At 41.2% G+C, this 19,929-nt stretch overlaps 1 protein-coding gene and 1 long non-coding RNA gene across 2 annotated transcripts in view; both read right to left on the bottom strand.

Moving 5' to 3' along the window:
- Positions 1-4,061, bottom strand: part of TAB2 (TGF-beta activated kinase 1 (MAP3K7) binding protein 2) — a 62,663-nt gene extending 58,602 nt beyond the window's left edge. Inside the window, exon 1 of the mRNA XM_040059351.2 lies at positions 3,931-4,061. The gene's annotated coding sequence lies outside the window, so the exon portion shown is untranslated. The remainder of the gene's footprint in view (positions 1-3,930) is intronic.
- Positions 4,062-4,619: 558 nt separating this feature from the next.
- Positions 4,620-19,929, bottom strand: part of LOC120750613 (uncharacterized) — a 38,060-nt gene continuing 22,750 nt past the window's right edge. Inside the window, exons 2-5 of the long non-coding RNA XR_009207668.1 lie at positions 13,294-13,366; positions 12,927-13,115; positions 7,559-7,775; positions 4,620-4,701 (exon numbers count right to left, since the gene is read on the bottom strand). This is a non-coding gene — a long non-coding RNA (uncharacterized LOC120750613). The remainder of the gene's footprint in view (positions 4,702-7,558; positions 7,776-12,926; positions 13,116-13,293; positions 13,367-19,929) is intronic.

Raw genomic sequence — 19,929 nt, forward strand, 5'->3', positions numbered from 1 at the left:
TAACTTGAATTCACGCTTTTATTAATGAGAGTAAAAAGCAGGTGGAATTCTGCCTTCTCCATTGGCAGCCCCAGAAGACCAGCCAGCCAGCATCACATAGCCCCAGATTTCATTAATTTTGGAACATGCGTAAGATATTTTGCATTTAAGTGGTAATTCTACTTTAAGTTAACCATCAAAGCATATCAAGTGATTTTGTCCCATTTTTGGCGAATTCTAGCAAACCTAACAATATCATGACTAATAGGTGTACAGTCCTAGTTGCTTGGGTGATCAGTTTTTAAAATCTCATATATACAACCAACAGTTTTCTTCTGCCATGGAGTATTCATAAGTTAATGCTTTTTTTAAACACTAAAGGGAGGACAAGGTTTAAATCTATGCTGAAACACAGATTTTTAAATAATGGAAAAATTAAATTCTGATCATAGTACAACCAGGATCTGAATGAGATTTAAACCACTCATCATTAAAGACAGTGAAATCTGATCTTCATCTATGCTTAGAATAGAAAAGAGCTACACATTTTACATATTGCTCTAAAAACTGATTCCACATAGCATTTTTCTAAGAGTAGAACACATATTTCAAACAAACAAACAAAAAGTATTTTTCTGGTAAAATTCTCTGACTAGGTATTAACTTACAATTTATTTAACATATTACCAAATTATGCTTGACTTTTTGCAACCAACAAAAAAGATCTAATACATTCTAAAAATACTAACTCTTTAACTACACCTTAACTGCGCCTATGGCAACAAGAGTATCCCCAGTGGTGCCTTTCATTCAGCAACAGCCACGTTCCAAGAATATTGGGATACTACACACACACCCCACCGATCTTTTAACTTCTGTCAAGCTATTTCACTTGGTTTCACTAGAATCCAATTACTACCAATTAACGAACACCACCCAAAGGCAGTGTAACAGAGACCAGAAAACTCATCAGATGTCTGTATAGCGCTTGTAGTAATTTTGTGATTGAGAGCTGTACTTGCTGATCAGTTCAATAAAAATAAATCCCTAATTTTATTATAATTAGGATAAAGGTCTACAAGAACTTCTGTCAGGGAAAGCACCAATATTATGTCAGTGATTTTTTGGTAAGCATTCTCAAGAGAGGGTGAAACTGAAACAACTATTATACTGAAAAACCCCTGATGACATTGAAGAGTTTATTAAAAAAAAAGATCCAATTGTACATCTGACAGCTTTCTTGCTTTCAGTGTTGCATTTAAATACGTGGAATCCAAACCAGACCAGGTTGCTAAGCAGGGTTCAAGATGCCTTAGAGCATCCAGCAGTGTTTCTCCTCCTTGAAACGGAAAGCACACACTTGCCCAATTGAGATAACTTACTACACCAATGAAGTGAGAAAAACCCAGCTTGAATCACTGTATACATCTGTGGTAAAAAAGTTACCTTTAATGTCAAACATTTAAATATTTGAGTTTTGAATACAGCTTTAAAAAAATCCAGTTCTGAATCACTGGAATTTTTGTTCTGTTTTCTGTAAAAGCACCAACAGTAACATCGTTCAGCATTCCGCTCGCAGCAGTTCAGAAAAGATCAGCCTGATCCCGCAGTCCTAAATTTACAGTCATTTCATAAACTTGAGGTCACATCTGACCAACTTACTTCTTCTAGTGTTTCCTATCATGGAGATCACGATAAGGAGGCAGCACTTGCAACAGGATGAACAGTAACACAGTTTTATGTTTCAAAGTACACTCTCACAAAGAAATAATTTGCCAATAGGTCTTTAAGCTGCCTAGAAAAAAAAAAAAATGCAGAGAATAATCTCTTCAACAGATGACAGGTTTAATTCCACAAAGACTCAAAAAACATACCAGTTACCTATAACACCAAAATCCATTACAAAACAACACAAGACCTTGGCCTTCAAAGCAATGCCATGGTGAGGAAAACCACTATCTTCTTCCGTTCTGTCACTGCTGGAAAAGAGAAGTTTCTACCAGGACACTGTCTTAGGAAGAGTGCCCATTTTCAAGAATTCTATTATTGTATCAGCAGATATAAAGGAAGAGAGCAGAACTATTTCACTTCTCTTATACTGAGAAAGATTAAGGGTTTGCATTTCACAAAGTCTTGAAAAGCTGGCACAAGCAAGGGCAGCAGAGCACAGCAAAGCAAGATGGCACTGCCCCCACATGTAATGTCAGGGATGATGCTTTATCAAGTATCTCTGAAACACAAGATTGGGATGACCCAGACTGAGTGCCTTACCCTTTGCCGGCTCCAGCTGCTGTGAAACAACAAGAGGAAAACCAACCAAGGTCTTCTCAGTTTTTACAAGAAATTGAGACTCAACCGAGAGTTTATTCTGCTGCAGCACACACCAGAGTACTGTCTATAGATAAGAAGCCCCAAGTTTACCATGTGGATCACAGTAACAATTGACTGAAATTTTCATTTAAAACGGAGGGGAAAACTCACTGAAGCTGATGACATATCTCTCCTAATGTGTCAGTGGAACTTCCCTCTTGCCAAAAAGCAGGCATCAGAATTCTGGGGTTTGACAAAACCCAGTTACAACAGTATAGGTAAAGAACAAATAACTGAAATATGTATGTGAAACACAAATGCCCAATTATCTGGCAAATCGATAGCTAAGCTGAAAATTATTCCTGATTTCAGCAAATTGTGGCCAATTGTGAATATAGTGCTATTGCTACAGTATCATTAGCCCTCCTTATAAAGTAGTGCATGAACAGCACCATTTTGGTGGGTAAAATCATAGCATGAACTAATTTGCACAGTCTAAGAAGAAAGACTATCTGACTCATGCTGATGTTCAGAAGGCATATGTTAGAGTAGTGACAATTATAGTACCATTATCAGCATTCTGTAGGTGGGCTCCAGAAACTGTTTTATCAAGTCTGCATCAGATATCCTAAACTTATGACTAGAAAACCACACCTGAAACCCACTCCTTGCTAAGGAGCATCCCTTTGGAATTCCTTTATTACGTTTGTGCTTACCATCATTAATACAGAAACACCCACAGGCCCTGGAAACAAACCTTGCCGAGCCACCAGGCACAGCACAAAGAACATCAGGTTTCTGCCCTGAAGGCCTTGCCTACATCTAACAGGACTGAGCATTCAGACTTTTCATGGCTCAGGCGAGCCTTCCAATGAATGAGACAGAGTACTACACACCTCCGCAGAGTGCTCCCACATCTCTCAGAGGGACAAAACAGAAAAAGGGAAGAAAATGAGAAACAGTACGCATCTCCTCTCTGCAAAACCCCTCTTATCAGAACCATTTCAAGAATTTCTACTCGACAATTAAATTGACTCGAAACCAACGTCCCAAATATACTATATATGGAATAGAGCCCAGCCAGCCCCCGCAAAGACACGGGGCACCAGAAACTCACACCTCAGACACTCGGGTACTCATCCTCAAATGGCGGAGTCTCGCCCAGCGCACTCACACCTGTCACCTGCCAGGCGCCGGGCCAGCCCCTCCCTCTCTCTCTCTCTCTCTCTCCCGCTCCCTCCCGCAGCCAGGCAAGCCCGCTGGCAGCTCCCGCCCCTCCCCGGGCAGACGTAGCCCCCCGACCCCTCCCCGCGTCGGGGAGCTCCAGCGACTCGCGAAGGAAAATAAGTTTCCAGCTCTCGCCGAACGCCCCGCTGCGCGGAGGTTTCCCGTCCCTTCTCTCCCACCCCGCCCCAGCACGCCGGCACGAGCGGGGTGCCGGGGCTGCTCCCTCCCCGCGCACAGGCCTTCCCTGTCTTCCTCCCGCTGGCACAGCCCGGGGCGCGCTCAGCGGCCGCGGGAGCCCCGGGTCCCCCGCCCTTGCCGGCCCCCCGCGCCTCTCCCCGCAGCCCCCCGGAGATGGGACCAGAAAACCGGCCCGGGGAGCCGCCACCAGGCCCGCCTCGGCGGGGTCAGCCTTACCCTGCTGCCGCTTCTTCTTCTCCTCCTCCTCCTCCTCCTCCGCCGCCTCCCCCACCACCACGGCAGCAGCCGCCGCCACTACCGCCGCCGCTACCGCCACCAGCGCCGCCGCCGCCTCCGCCCGGCAGGGGGGACCCCGCCGACCCGACCCGCTCCGCAGCCTCCCGCCGCCGCCGTTCCGCTCCGTGGGGGGAGGAGGCGGAGGAGGAAGGAGGAGGAGGAGGAAGGAGGGCAGGGGGGTCCGTGCTGCCGCGGCGGCGGGCGGGATGGGGTGGGGGTGCGTGAGGGTGTCCGTGCGGTGGCTGTGGCGGCGCCGCTCCCGCTCAGCCGGAGCCGCCGCTGGGGCCGCGCGCCGCTCCCGGCCCCCTCCCCCCGCGCTCGCTGCGCTCCGAATCAAAATAGAGCGACAATATGGCGGCGGCGGCCCCAGCATCGCGAGACCGCGCCGCGAGCGCTAACGGGGATGCGCCGCGCGCCAATGGGCTCCGGGGCGCGGGGGGGCGAGCGCGCGGGCGGTGCCTCCGCCGGCTCCGCCCTGAGGGAGGGGCGGGAGCGGGGCCGCCGCCGCCGCGCTCCCGGGACGCCGGCGGGACACCGGCGGGACGCCGGGATGCGCGGGAACTCACGGCGGCCCCTTCGTGCCCGGCCGCCACCGCTCCGCCTGGCCCGGCGCCAGACGAGGGCGAGGGGGAAGCCGCGGTGGTGCGTAGGTGGGCTGCCCGCCTGGAAAGCGAGCAGAGTCTGAAAGGGCTGGGGAAGGAACGGCAGCATCTGCAAGGGGAGGAAAAAAACCAAAAAACAACGCCTTAAGAAAATTGTTATTAATTAAGCCCTCTCCCGCCAGTTTCTATCCGAAACCGTTGTTTCGAGGGAATTGCCAGACACTTTCTATCAGAAACAGGAGCGCTTACTCCACTTTACGTAGAGTACGTGATTTCCATCATCCCTCTGAGCTGGAGCTCTGACTAATCATCTCCCAAAAATGCCGCCAGGCGAACAGGGCCCGGCGTGCTGGCGAATCCCCTCTCAGCTCCACCAACACCCTGGCCCAGGCCACGACAGGCATCCTTAATTTCAGTGGGGTATCCAAGTAGGTCTTTGTATAATTTGGAAGTTTCAGCTTCAATGAAAAGCTTTCTCATTATATTGTAAAATTATCCAGTAAATCAGTTGAGTTTTGGGGTTATGGTACCTTACACTATCTACTCCTTATTCTTTTCTATATTTGCTTTCTTCCTGAATCTCTTGAATCCTCCTCCTTCCTCCCTGCAGTGAGCAGATGCTGCCCATGTTGTCTATCAATAGCCCATCCATTCCTCCATTCTTGTGTCGCCTTACTCTAAAAAATACAGTCAGACACAGAAATAATTTTAAAGTAATCTTTATCATCTATACCAAAGGGAAAGTGCCTAAAACCCTGCAACCTAGAATGGGACCTAGCAAGGAATGGGATGTGCTGAAGCTTTCAGTTTTTCCCATACAGTGGGACTGGGCTGGAATCAATAGAAAGATTTTCTCCGCCACCTGAACTCCCAGAGGCACTGGTGATTTCCAGCAGTGTGAAAGGTACTACAAAATGGCCAGGCCATAATCATGTCGAGCATTAAAACTATCCGTTTCAGTGGTGTGACAAGATAGAGCTGCACTTTCTTTGCAAGACGTCAGCTGTTAGGCTGGGCAACTGACAATTGCAACAGTCAATGACATATACTAATAAAAACTTTAGCATGTTGTCGGCAGGAACGAAATTACTCGTGACAATTTAGGCTGAGTGTTCTGTTACAAGAAATGAAGTCAACCTTGCCATTGAAACAATGGGTATTTGCAGAAATTATTGGAAATGCATTTTTCAAATGAAAGCATTAACAAGTGAAAAAAATCCCTCGCAACTACATTCAGTTAAAGCTGTCAGAATCCCAAGGGAAGCAACTGCAAGGATTGACTTCTTGGAGTAGGCAGGGAGAGACAGAATACCAAGGAGTCTAATAATGAGTTGTTATCCTTTTTCCTGAGGGGGAAAAAGTAGAAAAAAGGGGAAGAGGAAGACAGCTTTTTTCCCTTACAAAATGTGGAAATATAGGGGGTGCGTGTGTATGTATATACATTCCAGTAAGAATCGGTTGTTTTCATAAGCTGCAACAGAGAAGTCTGCAGTTCTTTTGTACATCAGAAGCATGGAGCATGAAACACACATGGCCAAACCTTATTATTCAGCCTATCTTGTGTCAAGCTTATACAGGGTTGAGAGTCACTGAAATTTGTTTGTTCGTTGTAAACAAAGTATTATTTCCGCAAAATGAAACAGAAATTATTACAGTCCATTACAAAAATGGGTGATAGGGCACCTAGAAAGAAGATGCAGTGAGAACATCAGGTCACAGCTGTACTGGGGGTTGCCCCACTTTAAGCGTTCGAGAACATTATTCAAATCTTCCTCTTTTGTGACCTGTGCTGTAGACAATTCATGGCCTGCCTGGTCATTGCTCAAGCACTCTGATCTTCAGCTCTTCCAGCACAACTGTTTCAAACTTTTTTAAGCCATTCCTGACCTTTCAGGCAGATAGGATAATATACTTACATGAATATGCTTTGTGCACAAGGAACTCAGTTTATATTGCTGAGTTTAATACCAAGTTACATATTTGACCCTTTTGCCTACAGTTGCTAAAACAGGGATTTACCACAGGAAAGTGAGACCACTTCTCACTGTGCCATCAGCAGAATTTACTGCAATGCTTAAGCACTGTGATCATGTGAGTGAGTTGCACTGTCCCTCCCTGCCCTTTTCCAGGCTCACCACACCACATCTATGTCTGAGCCTGTTGCTAAAATAGCTGTTCTCTCCTCCTATAGCAGCTAATTTTGAATCAATTTTTAGCACCTTTCCAAAATCAAAGAACAGCTATTTAGGAAATTAGGTTTTTGTAGTGAGATTCAGAAATGAACTCTTTTCCTGTGCATCTGAAACAAGAACTAGGCAGATCTATCTAATGTGTGTAACTCTTACCGTGGTGCAAATCAGAGCTCAGTCACCAGTGAGGCAGAGGCCTTGCTTCTTTCCCTGAAGATTTTAGAGATTACCTCCCCTTTTTCTCATAGAAGCTATGAGTTTATGTTTTTTAAACCTTCATCAGACCGTTCATATTTTTCCCTGCTAGAAAATGGAATTTCGAATAGGTTTGGGAAATTATTCTAAACATACTTTACAGAAAAGCTATTTCTACAAAGTACAGTCAATTTCATGAGCTTGCCACTGACAATTCTAATGCTGAAATTTGCTGAGAATGCTCTTTAGAAAAGGTAAGAGGAGCCCAGTTAAAATCCACAACAACTGGCATAATTATTTCTGAAATTGAGTTTAAAGGCTGTCTTCCACAGCAGAAGAAGGTAGCATTGACAGCTTTAAAGACACCTTTCCATCGAATATTCAACTGGCAATTTATTTTTTATTCTTCTAGATAGGAGGTCTGTCGGTCCTCCTATTGGAAAGGTGACAAAACCAGAAGTAGCATTCATTGGCCCAGGACAGTCCTTGCAAATTCCTAGCCTGAGGTTGCAACCACAACTTCTCCCACAAAAACAATTAGAATTTGAATTAATAAGATGGCAAGGAAATACAGAAAATCACCTTTTTTCACAAGACATTTCAGGCACTGTACTTCTCCCATTCCACGTGGAAGTTACATGCTCTGTGTAGTTACGAAAAGCTGTGCGCTGATGTTTTTCTTTGCAATCTGCAGAACCCAAACAGCTCCTGTTATTACTGTTGAGACTCCCTTCTTTTCCAGGTTGCCGCTGTCTTTTCTTCAAGATAGCACCAGCTTTTTCACTTCCTAACAGCTCATCTATTTGGGAGTGGAGAGCAAACATGACATTTGTGATAAGGATGTGATTAAGAGGTGCCTTAGAGGTTCATGAGTTCTAGCAGCTTCACAAGATTTGGATAAGGCCTTTACTGAAGGAAAATCCATTGAGACTTTGAGGACAGCCAGCCTACCCAGGCTTTTCAGTTGTGATAGCATAGGGACCTATGTTCCAGTGGAGCATTATTGTAGCCTATGTATTAAAATTACATACAGAAATAGCATGTTTTGAGACTTGGTAAGACTTATTTTTAATGCATTAAAAAAATACTTACTTGTTTATATTGATCTTGAGCATCTTAGGAGAATGTTTGCGCTTGAAGGAAAATATCATTGTCTACCTAAAGCAATTCTGGAGGGCTTTTTCAATAATTGTTTTAAAACTGGGAAATATAATCATATTAAATCAACCTTTTGAGTAAGTAGGAAAAAAGTGCATCCTTGACACATCTTTCAGTGCTCTGAATAAGAGAATTAAAAATGTGTGAATAAAAGCTCATATGTTCATATGACAAACAGTTGAGTCAGTAGCTACCAGGGAGACAAATTTAGTATTACTCAATGCTACCATGAACCCTTTTTTATTAAACTATTTTATGATAATATAATGACAAAATATAAAAAGCCAAGACCATTTGAGGCTTCAGAACACTTGAGGAGAAACACAGATTATGTTTCTTCCCAAATCCACTGTTTCCTATGCTTTGTGGGAAATGGAGTAGAAAGTAATGCTAAAAATTTATTTCCATTTTTCTTAAGATTTATGTACTACTGGTATATAGTTCCTACATGTCTATAGGGTCTTGATCAGCAAGACACCTTTAGTCTCTTGCTAAAGTCCATCTTCATTCAAATATCTTTCAATCACTTGCTTAAACTTAATGCTGTGTTGAAACCTGAGACAAAGAATGGGTTTAAGTGTTTCTGGACAGGTATAACTTGCTGAGTTGAGACAGGAAACCTACCTTGAAGTCCAAACAAATGACTTGCCTGTTCCAGATACAAATCTGGCATGAATGTTTTCATAGTAAAAACCCTTGCAGAATGTCTTACAGCTCTTTCTTTCTCTTGCTACTCATTTTAACCTCTTCTGTCTCAGTGACTTCAGCCAAATTCCTCCCCTTTACACATTTTGTAAATGTGAGAAGTGAGAGTACAAACTGCAAGATACTTAATCTTATTATATATGTTAACACACAATATGCAATAATTATATAGTGTTTAAATTTCCCTAAATGTGCAGGGGGCTGTTTGTAGGTGGCTGGTATATTTTTAAAAAATAACACAAAGTACTCTCTAAACCTAAATGTTTCATGGTATTAGATTTCTTCATCTTCTGGCCTTCTGCCCCACCGCTGTAATTACCTTAACTTATCACCCAATAATAAAACTCTCTGAACAAATCCTGTGCCTGCTATTAAGGAAAATTAAAGCTTAGTACAAATTCTCTGCATTCTTTCTTCTCTTCAGCTGCAGTACTTGACAGCTTGCACGGTACAAATGAAACACACAAAGTCTTTAAGACACCCCACAGTTAAAAAAAAAGAAAAAAAAAAAAGGCAACTCAGAGCTTTCTACTGCTGATAGGTATTAGACAAAGCCAAGGGTACTGGATCCCCCTTTTGGGTGGAAAACTCTCTGGTGTAACAAATCAGTCATGTGAGTTTATATACGCACTCTACCAGTTTGTTTCCTCTGGGTCTCATGCAAGCCCTTGGAAGGAGAAGGCAGTTTATTCCAGGTCCACTGTGTCCTAGGTCTGTCTGAGATTGCCAGCAGAAGTGAAAACTGTGGGAATACATTTCTCTATGTAACCAGTTGTCCTCTAGCTACTGCATCAGAATCCTCAAGTTCCTGTTCTACTTGTGTGACTTTCGAGTTCCAAGTTGAGCTGTGTTTCAGTCATAACCTCCTGTGGTTTCACTCTTTCTGTGGGAAAAGATGACTTGTGTGGACCCACAGTTAAAAATGTTTCAGTATCACAGAACAAAATATTAAGTAATATTAAACTTCAAAATCATCAGCTCACTAGCATGAAGAAAGGTAAAATTCTTGATACAACTAGGAAAACCAATACAGAAAAGGTGATAATTTGTGAAAACAATCAGCTACCACTGCAGCTGTTTTCAGCCGCTACATTGTCATATAGAGGAAGAAGAGGAAATTGAGGGAAGTTTATTAGGAGATGCATGACATACATATTTAAAGGAATGCATTCATGTCGAAAAATTTTTGTGTTCACTTGTTGGCACTTTTTTCATCTCGACATCTTCTGATTAAATAACAAAATACCTTAAAACTCCACAAAACTCTGTCCTTCCTTAAGGAGGGCATCCATTCTGTAAACATACAAAGCCCTCTAGACCATAACCCAGAAACTATAACCCCAGGTAAGCCAAACACAAATTTGTACTTAGATTTAGGCGTAGGAAAGTTTTGTTGGCTTTATGCAACTTGCTTAAAATTAGGCATATGTTTTAACACTTTACTGGATTAGGGCCTATGTCAGCAAAATAAATTTCTTGGGAAGAAGTAATAAAAATGTAGCTTGCAGTGAGGGACAGCAGAGCCATTCACAGTTACAGAAGCTTTAAAACACTAGCTGGTATTTATATATTTAGAAAAGAAATCAGGCGTAAAACAAAACATTTTAGATAGCAAACTAATTTGTCTGCTACAGAAGCACTTTTTAAAAAAAACTTTCAGTAGAAGTAAAACATTTTTTTGCATCCTTGCACCCCCTAAAGCACATTGATTTGCACGTCAAGGAAAACATTTTTTTACAAGCACAAGTTTCAAAGCAATTTTCCCACTGTTTAGTAACAGCCTGGCTGTTCCAGATATACCATTGCATTCCCTGGAGAGGAGGACAGACAGGAGGCCAAGATTTTTAAACAGTTTCATTACACACATGCACCTGAATTTGTTCATTCAAGTTCACAGAATTGCATATATACTATAAATATCAGCTAACTAATTCTCTTGTATGCACTGTGCACTGATGTGTATGTATTTTTAATGCTAAGAACCTCTCTGAATATTTGAAGTTGCAGGTCTATCCTTTAAAGAGAACTTACATCATTCTCAAAACCAGAAGGAATACAATTCTACCAGACTTTGCCCGTGTTAATTTTAATTTTTCCAGCAAAACCTTTCTGTTGCTAACAACAGTGGGGCAAAGTATGAATTCTAGTGTAGCTATGGCTCCTTTGGCATTAAAACACAGGTCTATCTGTCCTTGTTTAGAGCTGCTCTATCTTTTGGAAAGGGCCACACAACCTTCAGGAAACACAGACCAGGGAGGGGCAGTGCTGGAGCTGCCCTCTATGGGATGAGGCAACACTTGAACTGAATTCCAACCCAACCCAAGCTCGGTCTTGGGTGGATGATGGGCAAGTCAAGAGTTTATAGGCTGGGTTTAAAGAGCAGACTGGTAAGGGTGACACTGTGTGGGTGTTTGCTGCAGGCTATCTGATCATGGGGAGGAAGTAGATGAGGCCTTTTACAGCGAGCTGGAAGCAGCCACAAAGTCACAGGTATTGGTTCTTGCGGGGGACTTCAACCACCCTGACATCTGCTGGAGGAACAACATGGCAAAGCACAAACAGTCCAGGAGGTTTCTGGAAAGTGTTGGCCACAACTTCCTGACACAGGTGGTGGAGGAAAAAACGAGTAATGGTGAGCTGTTCGACCATGCACTAACAAACAGGGAAGGCTTTGTTGCAGATGTGAGGGTTGGGGGCCTTGGCTACAGCAGCCATGAGATTCAGTATCTTGCATGGAGGAGGGAAGGCAGAAAGTAAGACTACAACCTTGCACTTCAAGAGAGCTAAGTTCCAGCAACTTTTTTTGAAGAATCCTGTGGGAACCAGCCCCGCAGGGAAGATTATTCCAATAGAGCTAGTCAATATTCAAGCACTACTTCCTCCAAGTTCAAGACCAGCGTATCCCCAAGAGCAAGGATCATAGAATCGTACAGGTTGGAAAAGACCTCTTGGATCATTGAGTCCAACTCATAACTATCACTCACAAGTCCAGCATTAAACCATGTCCATAAGCATCAGATCTACACATTTTTTGAACTTCAAGGGATGGTGATTCTATCACTTCCATGGGCAGCCTGTTCAAATCCTTGAGCACCCTTCAACTGAAAAAATCTTTCCTAATATTAGATTTAAACCTCTACGGGTGCAACTTGAAGCCATTTCCTCTTATCCTATCACTTGTTAGCTGGGAGAAGAGATCAATCTCCACCTGTCTACAGCCTCATTCAAGGTAGTTGCAAAGTGTGACAAATCTCCATTTCTCCAGACTTCCAAAACCCCAGTTCCTTCAGCTTCTCCTCACAGGACTCGTGCTCCACATCCTTCACCAGTTTCATTTGCAGAAGTTGGTGCTTGGGAAGTTTCACCTGAGCATGAGGAAGAACTTCTATACAGTGCAGGTGACTGACCACTGGAACAGGTTGCCCAGAGAGGTTGTGAAGTCTCCCTCCTAGTGCTATTCAAGAAGTGTCTGGATGCAATCCTGTGCCGTGTACTGTAGGATGACTGCTTGAGCAGGGAGGTTGGACCAGGTGACCCACTGTGGTCCCTTCCAACCTGACCCACTCTATGATTTTGTGATTCTATATATTGAGGCACCAGTGATCACATAGGACTCAACACTAACATTAACATTTTGGCACTTCCCTGCAGCAGTGGAGCTGTACCAGCAACCCTCTCACTAATATCTTCGCACAGAAAATGTGTTAGATTTCTACAATGAGTGTCATCTACTCCTTTAGCATTGCTTCACACCTGAATCACCAGGCAATGCATGTGCATTGTATTTCCTACCTTTTCAAAGGGAAAAATCTTCATTTAGAAAACATCATAATTTGTTTTCAAATTAGGTCTTTTACTGATCTTTAGTAGCTCTGTCCTTACAATCAGTCTTCCAAAGGTGCAAGGTTGCTGAGTACACAGCCTGCAAGTGTTTGTGCTCACTCTGGACTGCCAGCTACAGCCCCAGAACCCATTGAAGGGTTTCAGATAGACACATTTCTAGTTCAGAACTTTTTCAGAAAATAAGTATTTGGGCTGCTGGTAGTGTCCTCACAAAAGGGAAGAATGAAGATAGATCTTATCTCACCCTTATGACGCATGAGGGAATCCACTGGAAAGACCAGCCTTGAGACACATGAAAAGCAGGTTTCATTACTCCTCTGTTAGTAAATTCCTGATTTGACTGTATTTTACAGCTCAGGATCCACAATCCTCCTTTCATATCTTATTCTCAAGGCCTACTGCTCAGTGAAGACCTGGTCATGGTCCCAATGCCCTACAGAGCAAATAAACATTAAACAGCAAATATATTGACTGCATGAAACTTATGAGATGTTTTTACCAGTAATCCTTACAGACAGTTACGGGACTCTAATTAGTAGGGTTTGTTATTAAAAAAAAAAAAAAAAAAAAAAAAAAAACCCAACCAACCAAACAAAAAACATTCTTCCTACCATTTACATCAGAGATTGCCTTTTCTTCAAAATTCACCTCTTCACCAACTCTTCTGAGGTCCTGTGTTGATTTCTGCTGTGTTGTATACAGACACCATTAAGCAAGTTAAAGTTTTTAATAATTTTGAAAATTGCACAATTCTAGTAAACCCCAGTGCCACCTGTTCAGCTGGACATAAGCGCTGTGCAATCCATAATGTCATGGAGAACAATGACGCATATGAGTCATGTCTCAATTCTGCTGTATGACTGTCATCTGCTACTGATGGGCAGGAGACCGGAACGTAAATTGGAATTGCGCAGGTTTTGTGTTGAGACCTTGGCACTCAACTGCACATTGACTGAGAGTGTGGGAGAAAGGAAAGTTTCATTTATTGGCAACAGCAGCAATGCTGGGGCTAAGTCAAGCTGGGCAGGCAAGCTAAGATGTGCTGACCTGCAAGAGGAACCAGCTGCAGGGAACAGGCTAAGGAGTGACATGGCCAGAATGACAGTTCAGGTTCACCAGTGGTTAACTCAGTATTGTGTTTTTAAAAGAGCTGTAGTAATGGAACCCATAAAAACTCCCACCAGTTGAGATCCCCGTTTGGGAGCTTCCTAATGCATTACATATTTTAAAGTTTAATCATCAGCCCTTCTCCAAGCAAAACTCCTACTCATTTCAGTTAATCTTTGTCAGAATCAGTCCCAGTAGTACGCAACACTCTGCAGTAAAGCAAAAATAAATTTCTAATCACAGAAATTAAGTTCTAAAATAGTGTTCCAACAGTAATGGTGAGAGAAAACTAGTTTAAAACTGTAATAAAATGTAATAAACATGTTATTGCTGCACCATGGAACTATGTTATTTCCTAACTACCAAAATCCAATACCTAGTAGTATTGATCTGTTACTGATTAAAATGATTGCCACTAAATAATTATTTGTGAGACCATCATCCTCAGGAGAAAAAAAAAAAAAGCAGAGAAGATTTAAAGCACTGTTAGCAACTTTTTTTTGTAAGTCCTTTTTCAGCTTGTTTATAAATACTTGATGCCCAATAGCATAAACAGACTTTGTTTCTAACTTAGAAAGTGTCAGTTTAATTTTTAGGAATAGTATTTCTATCCAGAAATCTTGCTACAGCACTATGCACAAATTTTTGTTCTGAATAAGGAAGGGTTACAAAGGCAATGCATGTATTAAATTGCCAAAGAGCCACTTTTGAGGCAATAAATATTCAAGTAATTAGTGTGTTTCAAGTATGTTTATACTCATAGAAACTTTGGGATTTAAAAATCAGTAGTTTTATATCTAAACTAGCTTTTATGCATCAGTTTATATTAGGAGAGAAGAAACATCAAAATCAAATAATTTACTCAGAAAATAAGCTTGGTTGCAGTTATTGATTTGATTATAATTATCTTTACCCTAAAAAACCCCCCAAAGGAAGACCACAACAAAATAAAGACAGGAGTAGGAAACAGTTAAGAGTTGGCATTACAATGCTGCAGCTGAGACTCGTAAGGTACCCATATAAAGAACAAGTAAGACATGTACTGCACAAGAGGTGAGTTTTAAAATATGTAAGTCAAGATGTTCTAAATAATTGGCTTCCTTTTGATTGTTCACCTGTGATAAAGCATCAATTTAATTTATCCAACTTTTAGTTTAAGAATGTATAAGTTGGTAATTTTGAGTTGTGATTTAATCTAATTTAATCTACAGTCTTTCTCATAACTGCATCATAAGTAAATTTGTAGTTTGAAGTTTAGATAATGCAGCTTCAAAAAAAGAATGACATAGACCACATGGCCTAAACTGGGCAACTTAATTACAAGTGCTTTCTGTTTCTCTGAGGCATGATAAATTATCAAAGAAAAAAATATATATGTAGTCACCCTGAAGCAATGTAGTGATGAAAAAACAATACCTGGTATAATTTCAGAGTTGAATCTAACAGAAATATTATAAAAGGGAGGAGAAAAAATTGTAGCCTAGTGTGTAATTTTTTGCTGAAATTAAAGAACATGCAATCATCAATGATGCAAAAAAATAACAGTGTGCAACGTTAAAATACCATGCATTGCAAAAAGGAGTTGGCTTGCAGATAGTACACCTGCATTTCCTGTATGGTGTTTTGTATTGCAATTGTCTCTCTCTCTCATATCAAGAACAGTGAGAAACAGTGCCTTTTATTCATATGGATCAGTAACAATTCCTAGAGAAACAGTAAAAAGTGGAAAATTGTGAAACAGCAATAATTTGATAAAATTTTTAAGAAAAAAATATGTGTATTGCAATGGAAAGTACTTTTAGCAGTATCGTCATGGCACAACTTTTAGGCACTGAAATTAGGCTGAAAATAGCTATTGAAATATAGCAGAGTTGCAGTATCCATATCAGTTTACGTCTTCTTCAGATAATCCCGTGCCCTGCCTCTAAATATGCAGGTCAGATAATCACTGTGTTCAAATGTACTCTTAAAACACTTTGCTGAGCAGAGCTCCAGCGTCACTGTAATGTAGCTAGGAGAGATGCCTTCTGTTCTGGTCACCTGGCTAAGTATTAAGTTCATGGAACTTTTAAACTTTGTACTTAAAGGGAAATATCAGTAGTTTAAAAACCCACCTTGATAAGAAACCAGTTATGCATATTAAGAGGCCTCATTACTGTCTGTTGTAAACAAATAATAAACTTTACAAACTCCACAAAAGGCAGCAGCGCTGTGAGCATAAAATCCTGGTTTAGTGCTAAGTAGGAGAGCATTTCAAATATAAATCTGAAGGCTCTTGGTCCTTGCCCTTGTGGAGCTGACTAGTACAGATTGTAATGAGGCCTTGTACTCATGGATTTACTCCAGGTGTTATTGGGCAAATTAGTTCAGAGCATCATCCCGGCTGCAATGTTATGCCAGATCACCTGTGCAAGCAGGAGCCCTTCCATCTGCCTTATAAAAACCTATGCAGAAGTTGAAGCAGGAATACAAAGCTGCAGGTAGTACCAAGCAGCATTTTGTGCTACGCAGCTACAACCACAGCGGGCTCTGCAGCCCATCTCAAAATAGAGCCCTCATTAATCAAGATAATTTTATGAGCAGAGTTCTTTCATGTCTCTACTCAACACACGGTACCTGAAGTATGGTGGCAACAGGGTTGCTCAGGCAACAGGCAACTCTTAAGCTACCTCGCTTAAGAGTGATCAACAGATACTGAAAGCAGTACCATGTGTCTTAATCACATTGCATAATGCACAGCAGTTACTTGCATGTGATCCAAAGCAAGTATTGTTTATAATTCCTTCCCTGGCAAACTAAAGGGGGCATTGTCATATCTTCATGGTAAAAACAGAGAATAAGAAGTAAGCGAGGAGTTTCTGTCAGGTGTAATGCCTGAAATACAGTTAATAAAGTCATTTACTGAGGATTGTAATTCCTAACATTATAACTCTATAAGAAGATGGCTACATTTAAAGTGTTTACTTATTCCTCTGCTAAGAAAAATAAATGCACTGCACCTAACTTGGAGACATTAGAAATGCCTTAATTAAAAGGCGAGCATGTAGGACAGCACAGCAACAAACTGATTCATTACAAACAGATCTACATGTAAAAAAAAACCTCTCCAAAACCACAAACAGCAGCAGAATTAACCTGGGCAAAGGCTGGGTCCTTCCCCCTGCTGCAAAATGGGTTCTTTAGAATGTATGATGAAAACCTGGTTTGAACATAAGCCCAATAGGAGCATGGAGCCATTGGCTTTTTGGCATACATGCAACACAAAACAACCTGAAAACACAGAACCCCTCCACCTCAACATCAGCAAAAGCTGGGAAGTAAGTCAAATGCAACACTGCATTATTTCAAATTACATAACTGTTTCATTACATGGACATTTTTTTCTCTTCTATGATGCTCTCAATGTAACATTTCTCCCTTCTACTAGGAAAAAAATGTCAACTATTACTAGAATTCCTTTCGTTTCTAATATGTGTAAAACAAAAGAAATTAAATATTCTACTCATGTTTACTGGCTTATTTCTACCAGGGTATTCTCCTTTGACTAAGTTCCAGAAATCTGAGATTGAAATTTATCAACCAACAACTGTTCTTCTTATTTGTGCTTCTGTATTTCCCTTTAAAACTCAAAACTGTGTGGAGTTTTTCTTCTTATTAACAGATTCTTTACTGGGTTTTCTACTTTTCTAATATTTCTACTAAGGACCAGTTCTTGCTCACCACCCACATTAGTTTGTTTCAGTTCTTTGTTTCGAAAGTGCCTGGCTGATCCATGTTCTTATCTTCACAAAATAGTCCTTTTGTAAAACAGGAAGAATTTCAGAGTAAGCAATGTCATATTAGGCTTTACGAAAAAAAGTCAGCAAGATACAGAAAAGCCAGCAAGGCACAGAAAGTAACCTCGCCCTGCTCAGCACTGCTTTAAGTGAACCTTTCTAAACAGTGAGTGCAACAAAAGCAATGCAATAGCTGGAGTAGTTCAATTCCACCTTTGGAGATGTCTACAAAGAACTTAAAGTACAAATGTGTTGGGAATGCTGTAGGGTATAGTTCATCCCTCAGGGAATAAATGGAATTGCTTTTCCAAGTCCCTCCACAGGCCTATTTCTATTACATGTGATATTGGCTACACAATAAAAATGTGTACTTAAAATGCAAATATTTGTATTAGTTTATCATAACTTTTACCCTTGTGATCATCTCCTTTATCTATGAAAAAAAACACTAGCAGGTTAGATCTATGCAAAAAACATTGCCCAATGTTATCAGAAAAAATATCTGCATTCTTACAGAGTCCTATGGTTCACAAAAAGTTATACCTCTCTTCTCTACATCTTCCTTAAGAGTAACAGGTGATAAAGGAACAAGTCACATAAATTTTTAATATTATTTGGTATTAGAAATTATCGTCTGAGGCATTATCAGTAAGAAGACTGGTCGACAAGTATTCCAGTTTATAAAAGAGGATTGGAAAGGATCTCCTGGGTTAACAAGTCAGTTATCAGTCAGCCTTGCAGTCTACAATTCATCCATCTTCAACAGGTGTGGACAGATCTGTCTTAAAATGCTTCTTCCATTATGCTGACTGGGCAGTTGTTCTCCTCTTCTCTGATGTTTCAAAATTTTTGAAGTTTTCAAAGTATATTTGTTTAAGGCAGTTTGTGTTACTTTATTCTTGTTCCAGCATTGACCTTTATGTTAAATATCATCTTTCTGCCCACCAGAGAGGGAGACAGCAGTCTTAGCCTCTCTTTAGTCTTAGGTTAAATTTTTTTGCCCCCTTCTTTAGCTGCTCTGTTAGCCGCCTTTCATTTTTCCTACTAATTTTCATCTTTAATCCAATAACTTTTCTTTTCCTTGATGTGTTTCTTTGACATTCAAAGCACTTGGGTCTAATGCTTTCCTTGTCAGCAAGAGGAACTTTACAATTGATAAAGACATACACCTCTTCACTATGATATAATCTATTCCCAAAGTATATGCTGGAGCTTATTTTAAATTTTTCTCAATATCTTTGGTTATACTTCATTCAATATTTACAAGTCTTGCAGAGGGTTGTGATATGAGCAATGGATCCAACTACTTATGTACATTGTACTCTTTCTTCACCCTAATCATAGTGACGTATTTGTTATTGTTATTTATGCCCTTTCCTTACTATCCGACCAAGTCACAGCCTCTTATTCAAAATCTTTATTTCTAGATTCCATTTCATATGCTAGTTTTTCAAATGTAGTTATTATTTGATTGTATTATCTCTGCCCCACCCTTCAAATGAGCATATTCGGGTCTTTCAACTTTGCTGCTGTCTTAGGTGTTCTCATTTTCATTTCTCAGCTTTAAACACCCTTCTCCTTAAACTGTGTATTTCTCAGTATCTTAGAGGTAATACAATATTTTACCTCTACTTTTACTCCTTTTACTTGTTTCTATGCACTACCTCTCCTCAAATTGTTGGTTACTGGCACTTTTTAAACCAGCAGAGGCCAGATACAGTTTGTGTAGTAGCCTACAGCACTCACCAGAAAGGCACCAACTAGGATGCAGAGTCTTCCTCAACCAGGGAGGGTCCAAGTCATTCCTATATGCATGCCCTTATCACCCATGCCACTACAGGAAATTCTCACGTGGCGCTTCCTGCATCCCACCTCATACCTGAGTTACTGCATAGTTCAGATTAGAAAAATCAAACTTCTACTTGCCACACAAAATGGAAGGAGGAAGAAAGAACTTGTGTTTAAAGCCCAGTGCCAGTGGTTTTGGCAGAGGTGATGCCTGAGCTGTAGTCCCCAGGCTGGTAGCGCTTTTCACCCTGAGGCAGAGCAGTACCACAGCACTGGCTGGCTGTACCAACTCTTTGTGGATCACATGCACAGAATTGGATGTCCCAAGATGAGATCCACAACAAAACCCTGCATGAATGGTAAATCTCAATCCCATTCACAGTTCAGTGCCAGATGATGGTGGGAGAGAGAGAACACCACTGTGGTGCAAATTAGCTTGCCTTCAGATAGAGTTGCAGGCAAAGAATCTTACAAAATTACTTCCTTAGCAACAATTTGCTGATGAAACCTGAATCTAGCCAAACCTTAAGAGAAGCTTTATGGCTGTGAACTACCTGACTTTTCTAACCACTTCAA

This window comes from Hirundo rustica, chromosome 3, assembly GCF_015227805.2.
Source record: "Hirundo rustica isolate bHirRus1 chromosome 3, bHirRus1.pri.v3, whole genome shotgun sequence".
Lineage (NCBI taxonomy): Eukaryota > Metazoa > Chordata > Aves > Passeriformes > Hirundinidae > Hirundo > Hirundo rustica.